The following is a 26,467-nucleotide window of genomic DNA, read 5'->3' on the forward strand; positions in this document are numbered from 1 at the left end:
ATGCACAAATTACTGTGTGTTCCGAATCTTCTCCCAGACCCAAACTCCAGTTCATATTTAATCTTTAATTAAGTGTGAAGCAGGCCATTCAGACCATCAAGTCCACATGCATCCTCCGAAAAGCATCCCAAGCAGACCCACTCCATCACCATATTGTTCTCATGGTCAATCTATCTAGCCTGCACATCTTTGTGGGAGAAAATAGAGCGCTTGGAGGCATGGAGAGAATGTATAAACTCCAGTAGGACAGTTACCTGAGGGTGGAATCAAATTCAAGTTCCTAGCGCCATGAAGCAGTAGTGCTAACCACTTCACCACTGTGCTGCCCTGATCTGTAATAGGTCCCCACATTGTGATTTCTCCCTGTCTCCTCGAGTCTATCACCAGTCCTAATCTGCTTGGTGTTTTGGGTAACAGACCAAATCCTCTCTCTCCGTCTTTCTGTCTGTCTTTCTCTCTTTTTTCCCCCACTGCTTGCTCCTGGATCCATCCTAACAGGGTTCAGGCTTAACTCTGATAATGAACTTTTAGTCTCCGTTTTAATTTGGCTCTGAGATTCTGTTCGCCGAGCTGGAAGTTTTTGTTGCAAACGTTTCGTCCCCTGGCTAGGCGACATCATCAGTGCTTGGGAGCCTCCTGCGAAGCGCTTCTTTGATGTTTCCTCTGGTGTTTATTGTGGTCTGTCCCTGCCGCTTCCGGTTGTCAGTTTCAGCTGTCCGCTGTAGTGGTTGGTATATTGGGTCCAGGTCGATGTGTTTGTTGATGGAGTTTGTGGATGAATGCCATGCCTCTACGAATTCCCAGGCTGTTCTCTGTCTGGCTTGCCCTATGATAGTAGTGTTGTCCCAGTCGACTGGGAATTCCTAGAGGCATAGCATTCATTCAGAAACTCCATAAACAACACATCGACCTGGACCTAATATACCAACCACTACAGCGGACAGCTGAAACTGACAACCGGAAGGGGCAGGGACAGACCACTATAAACACCAGAGGAAACATCAAAGAAGCGCTTCGCAGGAGGCTCCCAAGCACTGATGATGTCGTCTAGCCAGGGGACGAAACGTTTGCAACAAAAACTTCCAGCTCGGCGAAGAGAACCACAACAACGAGCACCCGAGCTGCAAATCTTCGCACAAACTTTGGCTCTGAGATTTTTGCTGCTTCAGGCTCCAAACCAAAGCACCGAGGATGTAACCTTCCAAAAATAAAAAGACCACTTTCACTGAAAAGGGCAAATTCCCCAGACACTGAGGAATCCATCAATAGACTATATCACACTCGTTTGAATTTAAAATATATCGCATTCCGTTAATGTTATTTGATCAAAAAAGTCCCAGTAATTCCTCCTTAGTAATCCCATGGTTTCTGTCCATCCTTCAGTCAACATTCCTTCAGAAAGAAGGATTTTTCTCAGTTTAGTACATCCCAAAGGGATTTGCAAAGATAAAGTTTATTAAGCCAGCTGAAGTGGCAATCCCTGTTGTAACGTAGGGAAACAGCAGCTACTTTATACACACCAAGCTTCCACAAACAGTAATATCATTGGAATCAGATCCTCTTTTGTTTCTTGAGTGCTCTGTTGTGAGGAAGAATTATTGGCCAGAAGACACATGGGCTATTTCTTGTATCTTCAAAGTTTGGGAGAAGATTTGTAGCTCGGGTGCTCGTTGTTGTGGTTCTGTTTACAACACAAATTCCCAGCTCGGCAAACAGAACCGCAACATTTCTGGTATCTTTTGCAATAGTGAGAATGGTCTGAGAGAAGAGATGGAGCACTTCATTTAAATGACTGAGGCAATGCAACGTTTCCTTTTGTAGTGATCCTCCAATAGTGCAAAAGCTCCTCATTAATGAGCATGCAACTTTTTTCACTATCTTTAAACAAATTATCTGGAATGCGTTCTGATACACTCTCAGTACCACTTGCTGAATTGCAGCTTTGATTGTACAATGTCCTGAATCACAAAAGTGGAAGTCCTGCACAGATTCACAATGATCAAACCCAGCTATATCTCACAATTATTATCAGATCACGTTATGTCAAAATATCTCCAGTTTTGTCAAGAACTGAGAATCAAAAAGTCATTACTTTGAGGTTTTATGATCATAAAAGTTATTTATAAATGTTGGAAGTGACCAATTGATCTGGACTGAGTGTTCACAAACAATTTGGAATGGTGAGGACAGTGAAAGGTGAGAGTTTCTTTAATTCTTATTGTAACAGGCTTGAGCAGGACAGCATACTATACAACTGACAATGTATCCAGCAATGGTCAGGTAACTGATCAACACAGACAGGTAAAATTTGAATAGCAATACATGCAACAGCATAACAATTTTATTGAAAACTATATTTAGTATTATTCAGGGCACAAAAATTATACATTGTTAACAAATTATTGACGGAGATCCAGGGCACATTGTTGGTTACCGTTATTCGTTGGAACCTGACGTTTTCATCCCTCTCCATTGATGTAGATAGGGGTTTGCCTTCCATCTTGCTTCCTGAAGTCAATGATCAGTTCTTCTGTTTTGCAGACATTGAGACAAAAATTGTTATGATTGCACTATGAAACCAAGCACGCTATCGACTTCCTATATTGTGACTCATCATTATTCGATATGCAGCCTACAACCATGATGTCATCAGCAAACTTGTAGATGTTCATATGAAATGTGGCCAATCAGTCATGTGTACAGGGAGTGTTTGGGGGCTGAGGATACATCCTTACGGGGCCGCAGTGTTGAGAATTATTGTAGAAGAGGTGCAGTTAGTTACCTTCACTGATTGCGGTCTGTGCATCAGGAAACTGAGAATACAGTTGCAGAAGTTAGAGCCATGCCCTAGGTCTCGGAGTTTTAAGATTAGTTCAATTGGGATTATAATGTTGAAGGCGGAGCTGCAGTTGATTAGTAGGAGCCTGATGTAAGTATCCTTATTATCTAGATGTTCCAGGGACAAATGTCGGTCTCGGGAATTGTGTCTACTGTGGACCTGTTCTGCTGACAGACAAATTGCGAGGGAATGAAGTAGTGTTATCATGTTGCTCCACCTCTTTCTCCTTTCATTCCATTCCTTATGTGGACTCCTCGTTCCATTATCTGTTGCATCTATCTGGCTCTCAGTTACTTGGATTTATTCCTCAATTGAATTATTTTTATAACTGGATATTTCACTGCATATGTTAACTGGTCTCTGAATGCTCTCTGCATCACCACATAAATAGAAGCATTTGTGCAGCAACTCAGGTTCCGCAGCATGAATGCGATTCTTTCAAATGTACGAAAAGCAATGTAATTCAAAGAATTAGCAGCACTAAACATATATAAAATGTACCCCAACCAGAGAAGTATGAAGCTTGCACATGTGGCAAAGAGTAAAATGGCAGATTTCTTTCTGCTCTCCAGCTCTGGGTCATTCTGTATTTTTCTCTGACCTTTCAGTTCCACACGCACCTTAATTGCCTCGAAGATGTGTCTAACAGTCAGGACATTGATAAATAGAATAAAAGTGAATGGGAACATTGGTGTTAAAAATTGTTCAAAATATTTGAAACTTGCCCACCGACGGCTATTATACTAACTGCGTGTGGTAAAACAGTTCCATGGAACATTGTTGATGATCCTTCCAGGTTTAAATCGGAAGTAGTTAGGAATGTTCTTTAAGGAAAAGAAAATATAAATTGTTGCTAGAACCCTCATTGCAGTTTTCTCTGTGCAATACTTAGTTTTCATCTGATGAAAACAGACGGCAACAAATCGATCAAAAGAAAAAGCAGCAGTGAACCAGACAGAACAATCAATGGCTGAGCAGGTCAGGACATAGATAACTCTGCAAACAGGACTGATGTTCAGGAAACAGCGTGGATAATAATAAGACACAAATCTATCAAGTATGATATCAAAATTGATGAACAATAGATCAGATGTTGCCATGGCCACCAGATATCGAATGGTGCATGTAGTAAGACCACACTTTTCCCCGAGCCAAGAGTGCAATCACCACTAGACTCACTGTAAGAGAGAGAAAGGAGAAAAAGAGACTTGAAGTTACTCTCTGTGCCTGAGCCCAGATTGTAAGGAATGGCAAGAAGGTCGTTGTTGTTCCAAACCACATGAAGTCTTGAGAATCTGAACCTCAGTAGCAAACTCTCTCTAAATAAATCATTTGTACTTTTAAAAGACAGAGGTAAGAACATGAGCAACAGTTTATTTGTAGCAACATGGTCACATATTCAATATTTTGTTTGGATTGGCAGTGGTTGATTTGAGCTGCTTTATAGGTTACTCTGGTTGGATCTTCCTATAGGACTGCAACATCTACACAAAGGCATCCTGCAAGAGTAAATCAACAATGTTGTACATTTAGCACAAACATTGATTGCAAAATCAATCAGTTTTGGAGTTTCCACAGCTCGGATTGTGTCTAGAATTTTAGGTCCACACTGAATGAACTATAATATGGGATATTAAATCACTTCACAGTGACCGGGAATGGATGCACTCTACAATATGAAATTTTAAAAAATGATAAAATTTTGAGTCCATCCCACGTGTACAGGATTGAACATACCAACAATTTTATCCATGGAAGTATTCAGCAGTGAATCCAAGCACCATACCCCAAGTTAGGTGCCTACCACAATCATAAGAATTTCAATATTTGGCACGGAGTCCCTGACCTGTCTGAGACTGTACTCCACTGCTCCCACCCAAATCCATGCAGCATTGGTTCTTGCAACTTTCTAGTTTAGAATTCACACTTTTTATCTGGAATGAAGCAAAGCTTCCTGCCTGATGTCCAGGCTCTCTCTCACAAGCTCCTCTCCTTGTGAACAGAGATCCTCCTCCCAGATTCAGAGCACATGCTGGGGCTAAGAATGCCCATACACACACCTTGGAAATCACTAGAATTGTACTAAAGCTTGTTGTGGGAGACTCTAACATTGTTCAATTGCCTGGCTTCAGAGGCTATATCTGAATTCAGGCCAATATTAAAGCTTAGGGGAGATGATGGGCTCATGATCAAATACTAGACTCTCAACAATCTGGTGACTCTAAAATGATTGCTCCCTTTTTTAGACCACTTCTTGTGATAGGATATCCTTATGTGATGTTCATTCTCACGAGCGTGCAACTCCCAAAATCGACCCAGTTTTGAAGATCCTTAATTTGATTCAGTATAATTTTCTAAAGTAAGGAACACCCCAACGCATAAACCCATAGACCACAGGGAAAAGGTTCTGTCTTCTGGCTTATAGACCAGTAGTAGTTGGGAAAATCGTTGGACACGACAAAATAAGCTTTGACATGGACCATCCACTGGAATAGCTGACATCCTGAATCCAGCAAGATATCAGCAGCAAGATATCAGCACCAAGCTTCCCTACTTTCCTGTTATTTCTCCTGCTGTCTCCCATGTGGAACATCCTTTTGGACAATAACCACAGCTCAGGTTCAGAGCTGTCTTCTTTCAGATGTGGGAATATTGGTTAATTTTAAATGTACTCACAAAATGTGAGTTTTGGTGTCTGGACCAATAATTCTTGCCCAATTCTAATTGCTTTTGAGATAGTACTGGAGAGCAGCATTTTTGAACACCTGCATTATCTGGTGGATAGGAAAACCCTGTATAATTTGGAGCAGAATACCATAATTTTTAGACAGCAGTAGTAATGGAACAATGATTTATTTCCAAGTCAGAATGAAATCTATCCTGAGAGGGAAGTAGCATATGATGGTGTCTCTATGCAACTCCTGCTCTTGTTCTTCTAGCTATTAGAGGTCATGGTTCTGTGAGGTACTGTCAAAAAAACACTTGGAGTGTAATGTTTTGCATCTGTGGGTGGTATTCATTGTGGGTCATTCATGTCATTGGTGAAGAGAGTGAGTACGGAATGTGGTAATTGGCATGCTGATCAATGTGGTGCTTTGTAAATGTTGTTGGAAATGCTTTCAGTGAGATACATGGAAAGCATTCCATCCCACCCAAGCTATACTTTCTGGATGGTAGACATGGATAGGAGAGACAGACAGGGAGCTTATTGCTGCAGAAATCAATATCTGGCATACTCCTGTGTCCACAGCACTTGCATGGGTGGACCAGATCAGTTTCTTGTCAATGGTTGGACCAGGTTGTTGTTAGCTATGCATTCAGTGATAGTAATGTCACTGTAAGCCATTGGCATATTGGTAGGTTCTCACTTCTTGGGGATGGCTACTCCCTGGTGCTTGTGGGATACGAATGTTACTTGTCAATTACCAGACCAAGCTAGATGTTATCTCACGGTATAATGACACAAATCTTTGCATTATCTAAGGAGATGTTAATGGTGCTGAATATTGTGCAAGCATGAACAAACCTCTCTACTTTGGAAATGGTAATGGAGGGAAAGGCATTGATGAGGCAGCTGCAGATTTTAAGGCCAAGGTACAAGTGTGAAGAACTCCTGCAGAGATGTGTGACGGCTGAGATGATTGACCGCCATTAACCGTAACTATCTTCATCTGTGGTCAGGATGAAACGCAAGAGAGTTGTAATCTTGGTGAGTTCAGTTTTTCAAGGAGTCCTTATTGTGAATATGTGTTGACAATAAGAGCTGAGCATTTGTTGTCAGTAATTAAAATTTAACTGTAAAAAGAGAAGCATATTATTGAGATAAATACAATCAATACATCTGTAAATCCAAGTCAAATGATCCTGAGTTCGTCACACTAAAATAAAAATGTGGTTTTGCTGGAAGATCAAAGGCTGAGGGGAAAAAACAGGTCAATGTGTGACACAGTTTGAATGCCCAGGAAAAGTCAGAATGTTTGTCATTATCACACTGAAGGGATAGAAATACTCCCAATACTGGAAGTGGGAATTGTCTTAGTGACATGTATACCAAGGGCAGGCAGAAATAACTCGTTATGTCGAAGGTAAAATTAATCAGTCATACTTTACAATATTTTCATGTACAGGTTGTTCTGTTACAATGTGTTTCAATAACACAAAATCGCTATAATGCCAACTGACAAATTGACGACACTGTTTCTAAAGTGCAGAATTTTAAGGTGTGTCTTAGTTATAATACTATTCCGGCCCCATTAGTTCAAATGGTGCTCTTATTACGCAAGTTTTTTATAACGCAGGATTGCACAAGAATGGAATTACCACATTATAGCAGAACTGACTGTAAGTGTCTCCTTATTCTGCAACTATGTTCCCTCATTCAAGACCCCTACATAAGTGGAAACATCATCTCAACATCTACCCTGTCAAACCCCCTCAGAATTATGTATATTTCAATAAGATCACCCCTTACTTTTTCAAAATGCTAATGAGTAAAGACTTAATCTGGTTATCATTTTTCCTAAGTTAACCCTTCACCCCAGGAATCCGTCTAGTGAATCTTTTGAACTGCCTCCAACACCAGCATCTCCTTTCATAAATATGGAAACCAGAATCGTACACAGTATTAAAGGTGGTCTCAACAATCTGTACAGTTGTAATAAGACTTCCCTATATTTACACTTCAAACCCATGGTAACAAAGCCCAAATTCCACTTGTATCCTTAATTACTTGATGAACATGCATGCTAACTTTTTGTTTTACACACAAATCTCACTTTGCTGACCTTTTTGAAATCTTCCTCCATTTATAATTGTTTGCTTTTTGATTCTTCCTAGCAAAGTGTTTGACCTTACACTTTCCAGCATTAAAGCTCCAGCTTCCAAGTTTTTGCCCATTCACTCCATGTATCCACATCCCCTTGCAGATTTCTTATGTTCTTACCAGAATGTACCTTCCACCACAGCTATTTATATATCATCAGTAAATTTGAATACATTATACTCTATTTCCTTCTTCAAGTCATTAACATAGATAGCAAGAAATTGAGATGCTGGGACAGGTTCTGATGGCACTTCACAAATTACATCTTTCCAACAAAATGTCTATTAATCCCAATTCTCCATCTTCTGTATGTTAATCCAGTCTCAATCCATGCTAATACATTACACTCAACACTATGAGCTCCTGCCTTGAGCATTAACCTTCCATGCAGCACTTAAAAAAAAACCTTTAAAATCCAAATGCACTACATCTTCACTTTTGACTTCACAAAGTCTGTCCACCAGCTAGAAGGCGCAAGTCAGGAATGCGATGGAATACTCCCTACAGTACCACATCCAAAAAGAAGTATGCCTCTGTTTCTTGAAAGACGAGTACAGCTAAAGTTGGGGTACGAAACTTTAAAAAGATTTAGCGATGCAAGATATGGAGATGGAATTTCCATGAATAAGGGTGATGACAACTAGAGTTTGTTTTGTTAGAATATTCATTCAGCATTCGAACACTAAGTAATGGGAAAGGCATGTCAGAGTTACTCCTACTTATGCAAGGCCACTGCCTAAGTTGTTCCCCTCCAGTTAGTTACCCACACTCAGTATAATTTTACTTTGAGAGATGCTCCCAGTGACACCTGAATACTGGGGTAAGTTGTTCCCCTTTAGCTGGAACCTACACTCAGTGAAATTCTAATTGAAAGATGCTAACTGAATCACAATGCCACTGGAATTAGATGTTCCCTTAAGGCTATTGATTCACATGCAAAACAGTTCTACAGTGAAAGATATTAGCGATTGAGGGCATTTTCCTATTCATGGTCCACATTGAATACAATGCTGCTTTTCCAGATACCCACGGGAAAACGAGAACACTGGGTCACAAATTCCTCATGACCAATTATTTGTTTACTGACACACAGAATTGTTGGCTGGCTAGCATTTATTAGTCAACCTCAGTTGCCCTTGAGAGGTGATGTGAGCTGCGTTCTTGAACTGCTGCAGTCCATGTGCTGTAGGTTGCCCCACAATGCCATAAGGGAATGGATTCCAGGATTTTGACCCAGTCTGAAGGCATGGTGATATATTTCCAAGGTAAAAACAATGACTGCAGATGCTGGAAACCAGATTCTGGATTAGTGGTGCTGGAAGAGCACAGCAATTCAGGCAGCATCCGAGGACAGGCAAAATCGACGTTTCGGGCAAAAGCCCTTCATCAGGAATAAAGGCAGAGAGCCTGAAGCATGGAGAGATAAGCTAGAGGAGGGTGGGGGTGGGGAGAGAGTAGCATAGAGTACAATAGGTCAGTGGGGAAGGAGATGAAGGTGATAGGTCAGGGAAGAGAGGGTGGAGTGGATAGGTGGAAAAGGAGCTGGGCAGGTCGGACAAGTCCGGACAAGTCGAGTTGCTGGAGGTTAGAAACTAGGATGAGGTGGGGGAAGGGGAAATGAGGAAACTGTTGAAATCCACATTGATGCCCTGGGGTTGAAGTGTTCCGAGGCGGAAGATGAGGAGTTCTTTCTCCAGGCGTCTGGTGGTGGGGGAGCGGCGGTGGAGGAGGCCCAGCACCTCCATATCCTCGGCAGAGTGGGAGGGGGAGTTGAAATGTTGAGCCACTGGGCGATTTGGTTGATTGATGCGGGTGTCTCTGAGATGTTCCCTAAAGCGCTCTGCTAGGAGGCGCCCAGTCTCCCCAATGTAGAGGAGACCGCATCGGGAGTAACGGATACAATAGATGATATTAGTGGATGTGCAGGTAAAACTTTGATGGATGTGGAAGGCTCCTTTAGGGCCTTGGATGGAGGTGAGGGAGGAGGTGTGGGCACAGGTTTTACAGTTCCTGCGGTGGCAGGGGAAAGTGCCAGGATGGGAGGGTGGGTCGTAGGGGGGCATGGACCTGACCAGGTAGTCACGGAGGGAACGGTCTTTGCGGAAGGCAGAGAGGGGTGGGGAGGGAAATATATCCCTGGTGGTGGGGTCTGTTTGGAGGTGGCGGAAATGTCGGCGGATGATTTGGTTTATGCGAAGGTTGGTAGGGTGGAAGGTGAGCACCAGGGGCGTTCTGTCCTTGTTGCGGTTGGAGGGGTTGGGTCTGAGGGCGGAGGTGCGGGATGTGGATGAGATGCGTTGGAGGGCATCTTTAACCATGTGGGAAGGGAAATTGCGGTCTCTAAAGAAGGAGGCCATCTGGTGTGTTCTATGGTGGAACCGCTCCTCCTGGGAGCAGATACGGCGGAGGCGGAGGAATTGGGAATACGGGATGGCATTTTTGCAAGAGGTAGGGTGGGAAGAGGTGTAATCCAGGTAGCTGTGGGAGTCGGTGGGTTTGTAAAAAATGTCAGTGTCAAGTCGGTCGTCACTGGAGATGGAGATCCAGGAAGGGGAGGGAGGTGTCAGAGGTGGTCCAGGTAAATTTAAGGTCAGGGTGGAATGAGTTGGTGAAGTTGATGAATTGCTCAACCTCCTCGCGGAAGCACGAGGTGGCGCCAATGCAGTCATCAATGTAGCGGAGGAAGAGGTGGGGAGTGGTGCCAGTGTAATTACGGAAGATCAACTGCTCTACGTAGCCAACAAAGAGACAGGCATAGCTGGGGCCCATACGTGTGCCCATGGCTACCCCTTTGGTCTGGAGGAAGTGGGAGGATTCAAAGGAGAAATTGTTAAGGGTGAGGACCAGTTCGGCCAAACGAATGAGAGTGTCGGTGGAGGGGTACTGTTGGGAACGTCTGGAGAGGAAAAAACGGAGGGCTTGGAGGCCCTGGTCATGGCGGATGGAGGTGTAGAGGGATTGGATATCCATGGTGAAGATGAGGCGTTGGGGGCCGGGGAAACGGAAGTCTTGGAGGAGGTGGAGGGCGTGGGTGGTGTCTCGAACGTATGTGGGGAGTTCCTGGACTAGGGGGGATAGGACAGTGTCGAGGTAGGTAGAGATGAGTTCAGTGGGGCAGGAGCATGCTGAGACAATGGGTCGGCCAGGGTGGTCAGGCTTGTGGATCTTGGGAAGGAGGTAGAACCGGGTAGTGCGGGGTTCCCGGACTATGAGGTTGGAAGCTGTGGGTGGGAGATCTCCTGAGGTGATGAGGTTGTGTATGGTCTGGGAGATGATGGTTTGGTGATGGGGGTGGGGTCATGGTCAAGGGGGCGGTAGGAAGAGGTGTCCTCGAGTTGGCGTTTGGCTTCAGCGATATATTTCCAAGTCAAGATGGAGAGTGGCTTGGAGAGGAACTTTCAGGTGGTAGTGTTCCCAAGTATCCACTGTCCTTGTTCTTCTAGATGGAACTAATCATAGTTTTGGACAGTGCTGTTTAAGGACTTTTAGTGAATTTCTGCACGTATCCTGTAGACTGAACACACTGCTGTCAGTGGTGAAGATAGTGGCTGTTTGTGGATGTAGTGCTAATCACTGCTTTGTTTAGGATGGTGTCAAGATCCATCAGTTTTGTTGAAGTTTCACTCATCCAAGCAATTGGGGAGTATTCCATCACGCCCCTAACTTGTGCCTTGCAGGTGGTGGACAGGGTTTGGGGAGTCAGGAGGTGATTTGTTTGCTACAGTATTCTGAGCCTCTGACCTGCTGTCCCAGCCACTGTATTGATGGGGTGAGGACAGTTGAATTTCTGGCCAATATTGATAATGGGGATTCACTGATGTTAACACCATTGAATGTCAAGGTGTGGAGGGAAGGTCATCTCTTATCACAGATAGTCATTGCCTTGCATTTTATGGCGTGAATCTTATCTGCCATTTTTCAGCCCAAGCCCAGATACCTAGCATATCTGGCAGCACAGTGGTCATCAATGCTGCCTCACGGCACCAGGCGCCCAAGTTTACGTTCTAGCCTTGAAGGACCGTCTGCATGGAGTTTACCTGTATGTGTGGTTTTGGTTTCAATGGTTTCATCTCACAGTCCAAAGCTGTGCAGGCTTGGTAGCTTATCCATGGTAAATACAGAATTACGCCAGTAGGGTGGTGGTGTGGGATGGTCTTCGGAGGGTTGGTGCTGACCCAATGGGCTGAATGGCTTCTGTCTGCAGAGTAGGGATTCTACAATTCCATGCTATTGTTGAGATCTTGCTCCCTTCAAACATTGATTTCTTCAGTATCAGATGAGTTGCGAATAGTGCTGAACATTGTACAATTATCAAAAACATCCCCACTTCTGACTTTCTGACGGAGGGCACGTCATTGATGAAGCAGCTGAAGATGGTTGGGCCTAGAGCACTACTCTGAGGAACTACTGCAGAAATGACCAGGAGATGAGAAGACTGACCTCTAAGAACCACTTTGTGCCAGTTTTGACTCCATCCATCGGAGTTTACTTCCTGATACCCCATTCATTCTAGTTTTGCCTGGGCTCCTGATGCCACACTTGACTGAGTGTGGTCTTGATGTCAAAGGTAATCACTGTCACCACATTTCTGGAAATCAGCTCTGCAATTCAGCTCTACAGTGATGGATTCTCCCAACAACAAGACACCATTGCAATCAGAGGGTCCAGCCTGATGTTAGTGATCCCAATACAGTTCAGTTCCATGATCATTAATGCCTTCATTCAGAGTGATTTCTGGAGACTTGATTCAGTATCCCACATCAATCCAGTAAATCAGTGGCAATGAAGAGCACCTATGGGCAATAAAACCTTTTTTGTTGTTCTCAGTTGACAAATTACACCACAGGGTTAGTTTGTAAATGCTAAATGTGTACATTGATATCACACATTAGGAATTTGTACTGCCCAGTTCAGTGACCAGTAAGTCGAGGGTTAAATGTATTTGTCATGCACACCAATGGATCAGCATTCAGAGAGTACCCCACATCTGAGAGGTGGATCCTCTGGGGAGGTAAAGACTGAACTTGAAGAGAAGAAATAAATACTTGGAGAGCCCATCACCCCAGAACATTCAGTCTTCTGTATTGTACTAACTTCTGGCATTATGGCAGCAACACATGTTCTCTGAATTTGACATCGTTCCCTTGGCTGTCAAATGAAATTTGTTTAATATCTTGTCATCCAACATTCCATGGGAATGGGTTGAAGTCAGTTGGCTGGATTGTTGGTTTGCAGAGCAGTATGATGCTAACAGCATCGGCTCAATTCTCATCACTGGCTTGAGGTTACCATGAAGGACTCTCCTTCTCAACCTCTTCCCTCATCTGAGGTCTGGTGGCCCTCAAGTTAAATCACCAGCAGCCTCTTCTCTCTAATGAGAGCCCTATGGTCTGGTAAAACTATGGTGACACAATATATCGAACACTGTATTTTCCTTCAAGTGAATCATTATGGAATTGAAGAACGGTGTCATTATTGCATGAAAGAGTTTGACCCACTGTATTACTCCCCTGATGTAAAACACAATGTTCCAGACATGCCCCAGGCAGCAGTGTTGATGAAGCAGTCCTGACATTTACAATGTACTGTGGGAACATTCAGCTGTTACTGTTACTGTTACTGCAAACATTTATAAACTTCCAAGTGCTAGCTGGCATCAGCAAGACCCTTCTATACTATCTCTCTCTTCTACTCCCAATTTAAATTCGATTCCTCGATAGCCACAAAACAGTCTGAGATTACTCAGCATCTCCGTGTGATCTCCAATAAACCACCTCATATTGATATAGAGATTCAATCAACATGAAAACTTTTATCCAACCAGAAGGGGCTGAATGCACTGAACTGCCCTGTGTGGGGTCAGTTCCCTGAATGGCCAGGGTTAAGACATGAGTGACTTCCCACAAAGTGAATACAGGTGAGCAGTCATTCCCACTCACCTCAGCTTTCCAATCATTCAGAATGGGAGGAAAATATGACAACATTTCTAAGGGCAGATTGGCTCAAATTGATCAGCAAGATCTTGAATAGCATTGATGTAACATCTCACCTTATAACTGGAAGAACTGATATGTCTATGCAAATCTGTCTCGATGGTGTAAACCACAATTACTGTTTGGACAGACATCCTATGTGACAATCGGTGCAATGATGTCCTACACTATGAGACAAAGAGCATCATGTAAATCAGGGTTGACAGATGATTCACATGAGAACACAGAACATCGAGCTGTACAGCACAGGAACAGTCTTTATAAAGCTGAAACATGACATCTTGACTCTTGTACTCAATTTATCAGCCAATAAAGGCAAGCTGACCATACATCATCTTTGCTACCCTATTTACTTGCATGGTCACTTGCAGGGAGCTATGGACTTGAACACCAAGATCACTGTACATCAATGCTGTTCAGGGTTCTGCCATTAACAGTATATCTTTTCCCTAACTTTCAATCCCCTAAAGTGCAGCGCCTCCTACTTACCCAGATTAAACTCCATCTGACACCTTTCCACCCATGTCGGCAATTGATCTCCACTGTATCTTTGACAACTTTATCCACAACTTCACTGATCGTTCTACCATCTGCAAATAAACAAAGGGCAGAGGTCCCATTATGGAACCCTAAGGAATACCACAAGTCACGAACCTCCAGCCAGAAAAACACCTTTCCTCACTGTCCTCTGCTTTCTATGGGAATCTAAGCTGCCACCTTACCATGGATCCAATGTAGTGTATTCTTCAGGATGAGCCCACCATGAGGGACCATAGCGGGCGCCTTTACTGAAATCCATGCAGAAACATCCACTGCTCTACCCTCATCGATTACCTTTGTCACTTCCTCAAAAGATTCAATCAAGTTAGTAAGACATGACCTGCCTTGCATAATGCCATGCTGACTGTCCTTAATTAGGCCCTGCATTTCCAAATGCATGTAAACCCTATCCCTAAGAATCATCTCTAATAGTTTATTTTAATATCTGTTCAGCAGTATGCTGTTGATGGACTATGATTCAATTGGTGATCCTGATACAGTATCTAATGCAGCAAGTCCCTCAATACTGAACATCAGGTCAGTTGGGTGTCACAGTAGCAGGGCTGACTTTCCATACGGCCGGATGTTCTTGATCCTGATTGGAGCCTCTGAACAGCACAACTATATCAATCATCCGAAATTGCGCATCAGTCACCCCAAACCAAAATGTCTTTCATCTACAAAAAACTATGTTGTACCACCCAATCTCCACCATTCTGAGCCAGGTACAATGACAGAGGTTTCACAAAGTTGATGGAGTACCACAGTACATGGTGTAACACCCTAGCCTCAAGGTGAATCCGTCTAAAAATATATCCAGGAGTTTTAGTCTCTAAAACATCAGTCCTGACAAAATAGTCATAATAATAATGTTATAACAATAATGTGAATAATAATGATAGCAATTACATATTTAAACTGACAGCTAAAGTCTAAATAATAATCCCAAATAAACGCAAATTGGAGGACCTTCACATTATCATTTGGGGAACATCAAAGGATAAAGCAAGAAAAGGCAAGATAGAAACATCCTGTTGGACAATTTGATCCTCTGAGGCTCCTAAAACTCTAGACCTCAGCACTTATCCTATTGGGCTCAGCACCACAGCTCTGTGCATCATTTTACAAATGGCACGCCTCACATGGCATTCACATAATTTCAACAATATACATTGTAGTTGGAACCTTGTGTTCAATAACCCTCCCAGTGATCTATCCTCACAGATATCATAACCCCAGGCATCCACTGACTGACAAAAACTCAAGATGGTCAAAGCCATCTGGGCTGATCCACCCTTATCATGATTAGATTTTCTACAGGGTGGAAACATTTGGCCCAAAAGGTCCACACTGACACTAATTAATGGATCTAACACTGTATGCAATTTAACATGGTCAATTCACCTCACCTACACATGTTTAGATTGTGTGAGGAAACCCACACAGACACAGGGAGAACATGCAAACTCCATGCAGACAATCACCAGATGCAGGAATTGAACCCAGGTCACTGGTGCTGTGAGGCAGCAATGCTAACCACTGAGCCACCATGTCACAGGGAACCTAATCTAATCCAGCTGACTGAGAGCAGGCTTTAAGTGACCATGGAGAGAGAATGGTCTTGCTAAACCCTTTCTAGACAAGCTGGGGCCGGTGCTCAGCCAAACTTCTTCATTGAGGCCTCAGTGTCAACCCATTCTGCACAGTACAGAGAAACAGACGCCACTACACGTTACTGAGAAACTTCCGAATCGACAAACAATTCACTTTAAACTCTAAGTGAGAGCACTTTCATCTGACATTGGGATTTGCCTTGCTAAATGGAAATTAAATCATCAGTGAATGCAGTTCGGAAATATAGACTTATGTGACTTAAGTTGTTCCAAGACTTACTAGGTACACCAACAATGACTAGGATGGTGTCATATATTTTTGAGATCATTATGTTTGGAAAATACATTTTGAGGTATAAGACGAGGTTGAATAGATTGGGACTTTTTTTCCCCGGGAACGTAGGAGACTGAGAGGCAACCTTATTGAGGTTTATTAAATCTTGTGAGATACATATAAGATAGATAGCCAACAGACTTTCGCCAGTATAGGAGAGTCAAAAATTAGAGGGGATAAGTTAAGGTGAGAGTGGAGAGATACAAAAGGATTCAGAGGGACACTTTGTTCAGACAGACGGTGATGAGTGCTTGTAACAGGCTGCCAGAGGTATTGGTAAAAGCAAGTACAATTTTGTGATTTGATTAGATTAGATTCCCTACAGTGTGGAAACAGGCCCTTCAGCCCAACAAGTCCACACTTGTTGCCCACCCAGACCCATTCCCCTACACCTAACACTATGGACAATTTAGCATGGCCAGTTCCCTTCCTGCTGCTGGCATCTGTCCGAATTGTCTCAAAATGAGAGATGAGACCTATCCAGAGACATCGTATTATATTTTGTTGTATCTCTCCTGGGAAAATATGATCACACATTCACCTTTGTAATATCATTTTGAACAAAGAGATTACGACAACAGGTTTATTTTGATGATGTAATGTCATTGAAATTTAAGTCTACATTTGAATACCCCAAAGACTGGATGAATCTAATCTTATTTGGTCACGACCGCTCCTTGCAACTTGTCATCAAACAAGAATGCTTGCAGTGTTTCACACACTGATATTCAGATGTTGATGGGTCTATCTTTTGATATTCTTTTCTGTGATGACTTTTATTTTACTGAGGATATTCAGTCATTCAATATCTCTATGTTGTACCTTGACAGCTGTTCTACTGCACACTGTTATACCACTACTTCCCTTGTTAATTCAGTTCCACAACTCATTTGGGAAAGTCTGTCTGATTGAGCACTCGAATACCGAAGCTGAAACTAATACTGACCACAACAATAACTGGAACTTACACTTGGTAATAATTTCTCAAAACAAAGACAAAAAGAAATCAGAACCTTAACTTCAAAATTATAGAATGATAGCACCATATAGGACAGAGGTGACCCATCGATCCATAAAGATTGTCCCTCCAACAATTACATGAAAAGCTGCACAAGTCCCACTCCCCAGCACTTAGTCCACAGTCTTGAATGTTATGACATTTAAAATGCTCATTCAAGTACTTTTTAAAGGTTTTGAGGATTTCCTTCTCAGTTACCCTCCTGGGCAATGCAGTGTAGGCCGCTGCCATACTCCGGATGTCATGTTCCCTCTAAACCTCCTGCCTTTCAGCTACACTTCAGTATTGGCCCTCCACTTACTAGGATGCTACCTGGACTGGAAGTTTTGAGGTATAAGACGAGGTTGAATAGATTGGGACTTTTTTTCCCCGGGAACGTAGGAGACTGAGAGGCAACCTTATTGAGGTTTATTAAATCTTGTGAGATACATATAAGATAGATAGCCAACAGACTTTCGCCAGTATAGGAGAGTCAAAAATTAGAGGGGATAAGTTAAGGTGAGAGTGGAGAGATACAAAAGGATTCAGAGGGACACTTTGTTCAGACAGACGGTGATGAGTGCTTGTAACAGGCTGCCAGAGGTATTGGTAGAAGCAAGTACAATTTTGTGATTTGATTAGATTAGATTCCCTACAGTGTGGAAACAGGCCCTTCAGCCCAACAAGTCCACACTTGTTGCCCACCCAGACCCATTCCCCTACACCTAACACTATGGACAATTTAGCATGGCCAGTTCACCTAACCTGCGCATCTTTGGACTGTGGGAGGAAACCAGAGCACCCAGAAGAAACCCACACAGACACAGGGAGAATGTGCAAACTCCACACAGACAGTTGCCCGAGACGGGAATTGAAACTGGGTCCCTGGCGCTCTGAAGCAGTAGTGCTAACCACTGAGCCACCGTGCCGCCCTAAGAAACATTTAAATAGGCACATGGATGGGGTAGATATGGACCAAACCCAGGCAAATGGGACTAGTTTAATTGTGAAAACTGGGTGGCACGAGCAATTTGGGCCATGCTGAGAATCTCTATGACTTTATCTATTCCTGGACTGGTAAAGACACGTATCTTGTATGCCTTAACTATCCTATTACCCTGTCTTGCTGCCTTTGGGGATCTGTTAACAAGCACCTCAAGGTCCTTCTGTTTCTCTGAGCTTCCTGGTGTCCCACCACTCATTGCCTTATGTTGTGACTTCTACTAAAGTGCATCATCTCACATTTGTCAGAGTTAAATTGCATCTGCCACTGATCTGCCGATCTGACCGGTCTATATTATTTATGAATATGACAAACAATAAGGGATTCAGCACTGATCTCTGTGATACACACTGTACATGAGCCTTTAATTACACAAACAGCCTTCTATCAATATCTGCTGCCTCCTCTGACTGAGTCAATTTTCCAGCCAACTTGCCAAGTTACTCCAGCTGCCATATGCTTTTACCTTCATTCTCAATCCCCCATGTGGGACCTTGTCAAAGACTTTGCTAAATCCCATGTAAACTACTTCAATTGTCCTAGCCACATCCACAGACATGGTCACCTCCTCAAAAACTCCACCAGATTTGTTAGGCATGACCTCCATCTGACAAAGACGTGCTGACTATCCATGATCAAACCTTGTTTCTTTAATTGGAGATGAATCCTTTCTTTTGGAATTTTCTCCAATAATTTCTCTAACATTGATAGACACTCACTGGTCTGTTATTCCTCATCTACCTCCACCACATTTCTCAAAAAGTGAAAACACATCAGCTGTCCTCCAGTTCTATGACACTTCCCCCGTGGCTGGAGAGGAATTAAACATTTGGGTCAGAGTCCCTGTAATTTCTTCCCTTGTCTCCTTTGTTACAATTCCTCCAGACCTCAGGATTTTTGTACTTTGAAGCTCCGCAGTCTTCAATAACTGTTCTCATCATATATAAATCTGCTCAAGAGAGACTGAGAGTGAGATTGTTGTTTTGCATTTTGCATGTTTCCTTCCCAGTGCTGTTCCCATCCTTACTGAGGTGGGGGCAACATGTGTTCTTAGAACCATGGGTTTCAAATTCCAATTTTTCAGATAAGCACATTCCAAAATCCTTTAAGACAAAGGGGAAGAAAGAGTTCTTATTCATGCAGAAGAATTTCTTAGGTATTTTACACACAGAGACACAGAAAGACATGTACACATGTGTGCGCACACACACACACACACCACATTTACCTCACACACATATAAATTATTCTTTTACCTTTCTACTCAATACCTCCCTCTGTTTGGGAAAATAATTCCCTCTAATCATCCATCGTTCCATTATAACTCCCACTGAGCAAATACACAAACCTATCTTGCCCTGATACAAACTGGATGTTCTCACAATTGGTCATAGTCAAGACAAATTCATTAATTGACCACTATCACTTAGTCTGTTGTATTTCCATTTTGGGATCAAATAGAAACAAATTAACTTATCACTAAATGGTAAAAAACAAATCTTAAAACTTTATTGGGTAATTGGAACAGTGGTTAGCACGGCTGCCTCACAGCACCAGAGACTCGGGTTCAATTCCCGCCTCAGGCGACTGTGTGGAGTTTGCACATTCTCCCCGTGTCTGCGTGGGTTTCCTCCGGGTGCTCCGGTTTCCTCCCACAGTCCAAAAATGTGCAGGTTAGGTGAATTGGCCATGCTAAATTACCCATAGTGTTAGGTGAAGGGGTAAGTGTAAGGGAATGGGTCTGGGTGGGTCGGTGTGGACTTGTTGGGCCGAAGGGTCTGTTTCCACACTGTAAGTAATCTAATCTAAAAAAAAAATCAAGTTGTGTTCCAAATCAGCCAGGAAGCCAGCCATTGAATTAGCTCATATTCAGATACTTCAGAGCTACTATCATGGAATTGGGTTAAATCTCAGCATGACAAAGCTTCAATTTCATAAGTATGTGGATTATAAACTCTAATGTCAACCATGAAACTAATATCAATTGTCAAAGAAAATGCACCTGGTTCATTAATATCCTTTAAGGAAAGATAACTACTGTCCTTACCTGGTCTGGGCTACATGTGACTCCAGACCAACAGAAGTTGGTGTGGTTTATGGAGGTCAGCCATCTAAGCTCCAAGACCTCACAGCAGGAAGTCCTCAAGATTGTGTCCTAGCCCTAACTATCTTTAGCGACTGTATAACTGACCTTCTCTCAATCAGAATGCCATAAATCAGAGGGTTCACTAAACTTGCACAATGTTCAAAGCATTCTTACACCCTCAGATACTGAACACTCCATGTCGCTCTGTCACAAGATCCCTGAAAATTCCAGCCTGGGCTGACAATTGGCAATTAACATTCACGCTATACAAATGGGAAGCAATTACCACCTTCAATAAGAGATCACCTAAATAATGCTTCTGGACACTTAAGGCTTTGCTATTGCTGAATCCCCTACGATCAACAGTATTGGAGTTACCATTGAGTTGAAAATGAACTGGACTCATGAGATAAGTCCTGCTCACTGTGGATAGAAGGGCAGGTCAGAGAGCAAAAATATTACCGTGAGTGACGCAGTTCATGACACCAAACGCCTCTCTGCTATCTACAAGGCACACATCAGGAATATGATGGAATACACCCCATTTGACTGGATGAAATGTAAATCCAACAACAGTCAAGAAATTGGACACCACCATGATAAACACACAATGCTGTAGACACTTGAAGCCTGAAATGAAACCGGAAAGTGCTGGAGAAAGTCAACAAGCCTAACAGCATTGGTGGAGAGAAATACAGAATTAACCTTTTGATTCCAATATAACTCCTCTTCAGAACAGTACTGAGGAGGAGTCATGTAGGACTAGAAACATTGATTCTCTTTCTCTCTTAACATATACTACCAGACCTGCTGAATTTCTTCAGCACTTGCTTTTTTAGGACAAAGTAGCCAGTTTGATTGGCACCATCTCTACAAACATACAGTGAATCCAACACCAATCTTCTGTAGCAGCCTTATGTATCAACAACTAGATTGCTCCAGTAACTCACTAATGCTCCTCAGACAGCATCTTCCAAATGTACGACCATACCTTCCGAAAGACAAAGGCAGTAGATATATGAGAAACCACTACCTACATGTTCCCTTCCAAGCCACTCAATATCGTGCCTTGGATATATATTCCTTCCATGTCCCCATAGTCATAGTGAACCACAGGCTGCTCTCTCATTAGCGAGACATGACTGATCGTGAGTTTAACCTGAGAGTCACCATGCCCCAGGGGAGAGGTGAGGTTGAGAAGGTAGGACCTTCATGGTAATCTCAGCCGGTGTGTGGGGATTGAACCTGTGCTGTCGGTGTCACTCTACATCATGAACCAGCTGTCCAGCCACCATTGCCGCAGGGGGTTAGTTAGCACCTTTGGCTGGACAGCTGATGTGAGATGTAAAGAGGTGAGGTGATTCTTAGGTTAAACTCACCACCAGTTGTCTCCCTCTCTCTCTCTAGGAGAGAGCAGCCACATGGATCTAGGGCGATTTCTACGGTATCCCTTGTTACGACACGGGGTAAACCCTCCTGCTTAATTTAAAACCAGCAACACAGAAAAGATTGATCCTGTGCAGTAATCTGTAAAGATTCGAATGGCCAAAGACTATTTAAAGTAAAATTAGCAACTTTATTTCTTAAAATATAATAGAGAATAATTAACTAACCACTATTTACAATTTCTTTCTCTAACCTACATTCTACCTTCCTTTCTATAATACTAGTCCAATAAACTCCCAATTAAGATTTACAAAATAACACTTCTTATCTCAGAACCAGGCAGCTGTAGGTTCTTGTCTTCGGATCTTCCTGTATCTGGGGTACTGGGAGACAGAAATACTCTAACTCCCAGTACTTTTGCTTAACAGAAATCTTAGTTTTCGCTTGTGATTAAACAATTGATCAGATATTGATGTCTGTTTGTGGAAGGAAACTTCCATCACCTGCATCTACCTTCTAATTTATAAATGGTGGATAGAATTTGACGGTCACTCAGTATCTAGTCTATGCCACATTCTCAAATCCACATTTGTAATAATCAGGCAGTTGAATATTTTCTTAGTGGAAATGGTGATTTCTTCATTAGTAAGTACTACCTGCCACACGATGTTGTCCAGGTCCTGCTATAGGAGCCTTGTGAGCTGCCTTATTCTGGAAGGAATTGGGAATGGAGCTGAATGATGTAAAATTGCTAATGAACACCGTTGTGTCTTTATATGATAAATGGAAGATTGTTAAAGGAACAGCTGAAAATGGACAAGATGAGGATGCCAGCTGGAAAAACTCCTGATCATAGAATCCCTACAATGTGGAGAAAGACCATTTGGCCCATTGAGTATGTGCTGACCCTCCCAAGAGCTTTCTCCTCAGACCCTGCTCCCTACCCTACACTGTAATCACACATTTACTATGTTTAATCCACCTAACGTGACATCTTTGGACTGTGGGAGGACACTGGAACACACAACGGAAACCCACGCAGAGCATCGGGAGACTGTACAAACTCCACACAGACTGTCACCCAAAGCTGGAATTGAACCTGGATCCCTGGCACTGTGAGGCAGCAGTGCAAACCGCTGAGCCTGATGTCCTGAGAGAAAGGCAAAATGTTGCCAATGCTGGAAATCTGAAATTAAAAACACAAAATGCCAGGAAAGCACATGTGATCAGATAGTATCTGTGGAGAGAAACAGTTTGGTACAGGTCAGGACCTTTCCACATGAGATGCAACCTTCTTGAGACATCCGCGATTCCCAGAGGTCGATGCAGAAAGATTGGTTCCTCTTGCAGGAGCAGAGGGCATAATCTCTGAATAATCTCTCACCTATCTAAGACAGATGAGGTAGAATTTCTTCTCTGAGTGTAATGAATCTATGGAATTATTTATCACAGAGGACTGTATAGGCTGTATAAGGACATTCAATACTGAGCGATTTTTCTGGGAATCAGTAAGCATGATATCAAATCGGTCATGATTTCATTGAATGGCAAAGCAGACTTAAGGGACGGCATGACCACCTTCTGCTGTGTCTTACTGCAAGGATTAACAGATGTAATGGTCAAACTGTAAAACCAATTCATATTAATCAGGGTTCACTGCTAAAACTTTACTAATCTCAAAAAGGCAGGGATCAGAGACAAGGGTTTCTAATCTGTGAATGGAAACTGACCAAGGATTAAATGAATAAAAGACCCTAATAGTCTAAGCCAATTAGTATCAACATATACAAAGCCAATTAATTTGAGAAACAACCTGTTTAGGAACAATAAAGGAACCAAGGATAAAAAGCCAATTAGACTTGAACAGGATGCTAAGACATTCTCCTTGAAGAATTCAAGAAGCAGAATATGGTTGTCAAAGAGAAGCATGGGTTCAGTGAAATTTCGGGGATCAGTCCATGCACTGCTGCAAGGATGAATACTTTAAGAAGTGTGGCCAGATAATATGAAAGTTTGTGGAACTGTCAGTCAAATGGTAACAGGGTAACAGTCAGTGGAGAAGCTCAGCAAGAAGCTGCAGCAGAGACGCGTGTGCTTTTGGGCCAAAGATATTAAATATGTTAAATTAGAATTTGAACCATCAGGCATAGCATGGATTAGAGTTGGATAGCACATAGCTTTCACATGATTCTCTGCCAGTTTTAACTGTATGGTGCTGCACCTTTAAAGATGTTAACATAGTCCAAAGCAACAACTGGTTAGCACTGCAGCCTCACAGTGCCAGGGACCTGGGTTTGATTCCAGCCTCGGGTGACTGTCTGTGTGGAGTTTGCACATCCTCCCTGTGTCTGCGTGGGTTCCCTCTGGGTGCTCTGGTTTTGTCCACAATCCAAAGATGTGCAGGTTAGGTGAATTGGCCATGTTAAATTGCCCATAGTGTTCAGGGATGTGTAGCTTAAGTGTATTAGTCAATGAGGAGAAAGTGAGGTCTGCAGATGCTGGAGATCAGAGCTGAAAATGTGTTGCTGCTGCGCTTTTCCAGCAACACATTTTCAGCTGTATTAGTCAATGGTAAATGTAGAGTAATGGGATATGGGTTTGGAGGATCAGTGTAGACTTGTTGGGCCGAAGGACCTTTTCCCACACTGTAGGGATTCTAAGATTCTGAGTGAACAGTTCATGTTCAAGGGATTACAGAGATACAAAACATGAACCTGCTGTGATAATCAATTCAGTTCACACAAACTGATAGCAAGTTGTGGCTGGGAGCATTGATAAATTGAAGACGACAGGTTCTGATAATATCTTGGCTGCAATGTTCAAGATCGATCCATTGCATTGCCTCCTTTTTATTCAATGTATTCTAGTGTTTCTATACCCCTGGCATCCACCCAGCAATGTAGAGACTAAGCAAGTTACGTTCTTTAGATTAGATTACTTACAGTATGGAAACAGGCCCTTCGGCCCAACAAGTCCACACCGACCGGCCGAAGCGCAACCCACCCATACCCCTACATTTACCCCTTCTTACCTAACATTACGGGCAGTTTAGCATGGCCAATTCACCTAACCTGCACATTTTTGGACTGTGGAAGGAAGCCGGAGCCCCCAGAAGAAACCCACACAGACACGGGGAGAACGTGCAAACTCCACACAGTCAGTCGCCTGAGTCGGGAATTGAACCCGGGTCTCTGGCGCTGTGAGGCAGCAGTGCTAACCACTGTGCCACTGTGCCGCCCATAAAAAGATTACCTCGATAAAAAAGATTATATTTAACCTAATCCTTTTATTCTCCTGCAAAACATCATAACACGGCAGTAGTCGTCAAGTAGTACATATCAACCAGCCATTTGGATACAGAACTTGCTCGAAGGCAGAGGGTGGTGATGGAGGGTTGCTTTTGCAGACTGGAGGCCTGGACCAGTGGTGTGTCACAAATATCGGAGCTGAGTCCACTGCTTTTCATCATTTACATAATTGATTTGGATGTGAACACAGGAGGTATAATTAGTACGTTTGCAGATGACACCAAAATTTGAGGTAAACTTCTTTACTGTACATTGCACCTTCTGAGTACAATGGGATCCTGATCAGATAGACCAATAGGCCAAGGAGTGGCAGATGGAATGTAATTTAGATAAATATGAGGTGCTGCATTTTGGAAAGGTAAATCAGGGCTGGACTTATACACTTAATGGTAAGGTCTTGGCGAGTGTTGCTTGGAGTGCAGAAATGGTTCAGAAAAGATTTACACGGATGTTTGCCTGGGTTGGAGGGTTTCAACTGGAGAACTGAATCATAGCCTTACTCAGTAAACTTAAGAAATCAGGAGAATTAAACAAGACAGATTTCCAAAAAATGAAACCAGACAGATCCAACACAGCATGCTTCTATGGACTACCCAAAGTTCACAAACCAGGAGCCCCCCTCAGACTCACAGTCTCACTACCAGGAACACTAACATACAGACTGGCCAAGGAACTCCACAAAAGTCTAAAGCACTTAGGAGAGTACTCCTACCACTGCACCTAAGAACTCCTGAACCTCATCAAAGACACCAAGAAAGAAGTGGATGAAATAATGGTCTCCTTTGACATAACAGCCCTGTTCCCATCCATCAACATCAACCTGGCCAAAGAAACACTGACTATGCTATTAGAAAAACCAAAGACACATATACCAAACACCACCAACTTCATCAACAAGGACAACATCATCAAGCTGGTGGAACTATGCCTCTTCACCCACTTCCCTTTCAATAGCAGGACCCTCAAGCAAATCAATGGAACACCTATGGGATCACCAATATCAGGGTTCCTCGCAGAAACAGTAATGCAGTGACTCAAACAAACAACTCTCCCAACCATCCAAGCCACACTTTGGGTCCGCTGCGTGGATGGCACCTTTGTGATCACTAAACAAAACAATTTAGAGGAAACCTTCAAGATCATCAATAGTATCCTTACTGGCATAAAATTCATCAAGAAGGAGGAAAACAACAATAACCTGCCATTTCTAGATGTCACAGTAGAGCGGACAGCCAATGGAGACCTTCAAATGAGCATCCACAGGAAAACAACACATGGACCAAATACTGAACTACAGAAGCAATCATCCCAACACCCAAAAACAAAGCTGTATTAGGACAGTATTTCAATGAGCCACCACACACTGCAGCACTGTAGAACTTCAAAGAGCAGAAGAAAACCACCTATACAGTGTATTCACGAAGAACAGGTACCCAATTAAGACATTCCACCGATTTCTCAGCAACAAACCCAAACAAGCAGACAAAACAGGCCCAGAAGCCTTAGGCACTTTACCCTGCATCAGAGACATCTCTGAAATGACTGC

Source organism: Chiloscyllium plagiosum, unplaced genomic scaffold, assembly GCF_037043375.1.
Source record: "Chiloscyllium plagiosum isolate Xiang-an unplaced genomic scaffold, Cpla_swu_hap1 HiC_scaffold_18, whole genome shotgun sequence".
NCBI classification, from domain to species: domain Eukaryota; kingdom Metazoa; phylum Chordata; class Chondrichthyes; order Orectolobiformes; family Hemiscylliidae; genus Chiloscyllium; species Chiloscyllium plagiosum.